At 39.2% G+C, this 2,525-nt stretch overlaps 1 long non-coding RNA gene across 1 annotated transcript; it reads left to right on the top strand.

The window, feature by feature from the left end:
* The first annotated feature begins 356 nt into the window (after positions 1-356).
* LOC131439485 (uncharacterized) lies at positions 357-1,349 on the top strand. The gene is made up of 4 exons (XR_009231134.1): positions 357-387; positions 570-794; positions 859-1,082; positions 1,139-1,349. It is a non-coding gene; the product is annotated as an uncharacterized LOC131439485 (long non-coding RNA).
* The last annotated feature ends 1,176 nt before the right edge of the window (positions 1,350-2,525 follow it).

The following is a 2,525-nucleotide window of genomic DNA, read 5'->3' as shown; positions in this document are numbered from 1 at the left end:
TCTTCCGCTCAAGCATTGAGTAGGAGAGTGTACTTATAATCGCTTGTCACCTTCTTTACATTTAGAGTCATTGAAGCGGCTGATTTTGTATAATGTTCCCCATCGTTGTCCATTTTTCGTATTCTTTTTCTCCAATGCAAACGACCAGCAGCAGAATGACGCAATCGCTTTGGTTTGAAGCGAAACTCACAGAAGAACTAGTTGTTGATTCCCGCATGGCGTTTTGGCTACCTGGGCAGCCATGGGCACCAAAAGGCTGCCAGGACCGATTCAGTGACGGCTGTCAAATCTAATTTGCAAAACATAGTCGCCTGTATCTTAGTTAGCCAAGAGTTTTTATTTTTTCATCTTCGCTGAAAATGTCAGATTGCGGTTGATGAAAAATGGGTGAGTTAGTTTTAATTATACATTCGATTGGATGTGGAATTTCTATTTCCATTCAGAATATTGCGATAGAATATGTAATTTGTTCCATATTTACTTTTATAGAAATACATTATTCGCATGAAATACAGAATGGAAATTTCACAATCGATCGGACTAACCTAACATAACTAACTTGATTCCAGTCAATAAAGCACTACTAGAGTCTTGTGCTACTCTGATGCTATGTACAGTAAAGGTTCAAGTTTGAAAAATACGCGTATCTGGAATTCGAAACTCTTCGTCTATACTTCGAGACCGGCCGCGCTGTAAACGGGTGATGTGATTCCCAAAACTTTGATCACCAACAAAAATCCTCCGTCAAAAAAGAAGCACGTACATATTTACCGATCAATTCGAACTCTAACAAGGTGATATATTATCTTCTGTATTGTTTGTTATTGTTGGCTAATGGGCATTTATTTATTGAAATAGTTTTTTTCAGAAGCCCGTTCGATAGTGAAGAAAACAAAAGCGACAGTACTCGATGTTGATATTATCATGATTTGTCACTCAGGTGATTCGCTTTCGTCACTAGATTTGGATACTTTTTCGACGGTTCAACGCAACATAGGTGTTCGCACATGCTTAACGGGGGCACGTCCGGCCAAGAAATTATTATGTCTAGCGTATCAAATGCTTTGCAGGACGCAAAAGATGTAAGTATAATCATGGTATTTTCCCACACGAAAATGAATCTTCTAATACTTGGCAGATTGTATTCGGTAATGTCTACCAATCTTGTTGGGAAAGGTTACGCCGGGATTACGTGAATCGACCCGGAAACATCTCAGGGCAGATCAGATTATCACGTCCAGGATCGAAGAATCAAGCCGAGGTGAGCACATTAATAATCCCGGCTGCCGATGAGCGGTTACTGTTGGAGGAATGTCAAACCTACTTCGAAGCGATTTCGCGCAACTCACTCTACCTGAGTGATTTAATTTAATACTAAAATTAAATTTAAAGAATATAAATAATGTAAAGTAAATATATAAGTTTACGATGAGTAAAGATCCGAAATTGAATACAAAATCTAAATAAACAGGGAAAAAGGAGAATAAGAATAAAACGGTTTTCTTGCGGTTATCTTCACTCTGGCTGCCAGCAGTATGACAAACGCCTGGCAACCATGTCTCTCTCAGAACCATGAGTCTTCCAGATGACGTTGTTAAATATCCATGGCCGCTTCCTTCGGTTCGTGTGGGTCAGCGGGAAACACCCCCTTATAGATTCGGTTGATTGTGATGTTTCGTGTTTGGACGTATTTTTTCACTATTTAAACAATGTTTTCGTAATAAATGTGGTAATCATAACAATCTTACACCTTTTTCCATTCGTTAAACTTAGTAAGAAATCAAATCTTTAAAGTAATTTTTTTGCTCTTTCGTGTTGTAAAATTTGCACCCAAGTGTGCATAGTAAAAAGGCGGGTGGGTAATGTCAGATACATAACTAGATTTCGTGAATACGAAAACAACTGGTACTTCCGAATATCAATTAGTTGATCAATTGTATGAATTATGCAAGCATTCACCTTTTGCACGACTAGAACTTGAAACGAGGCACCTAAACTAAAGGTGTGGCTTCTGGGGTGGTTTTGCTGTGTGACCGCGGCCTGGCTGCGACTACCGCTCGCTGCATTTCAGCGTGAATTCTTCGATGTTGCTCCCACAATATAACTGAGCAGCTCTTCCTTGACGACTGATGATTTCAGCTAGCAGTCTTCTGGCGTGGTTTCGCTGTGTGGCCGGCCCGATGTTACTCTCGTGTGTGTCTTGCTTCTATAATCGTTACTCACAAAATGATACAAAAAGTGAAAAAATCAGCTTTTATGTCGCTGGAGCAGCAAATATTGTGTGCTCTTTCTCAGAACGCGTTTTGATTGGCTGGTACTAAAATGGATCAAATCAGACAGGTTCTTCAATAGTGCACTATTGTAAAATTTCAATGTTGTTGCAATATACGTTCAAGTTGAAAAATTTCGAATCTATGGGTAGTTAGATAATAACAGATCGGCTGAAAAGTTCGTATCGTTTATATGAGAGGGCGCCACTAGAATTAAATCCATACCATTTTCAGTTAGTACCAACTTTCAAAAGA

Source organism: Malaya genurostris, chromosome 3 (assembly GCF_030247185.1).
Source record: "Malaya genurostris strain Urasoe2022 chromosome 3, Malgen_1.1, whole genome shotgun sequence".
Taxonomy (NCBI): Eukaryota; Metazoa; Arthropoda; class Insecta; order Diptera; family Culicidae; genus Malaya; species Malaya genurostris.
The sequence above is the reverse complement of the archived record's forward strand: the minus strand, read 5'-3'. Positions and strand labels throughout refer to the sequence as shown.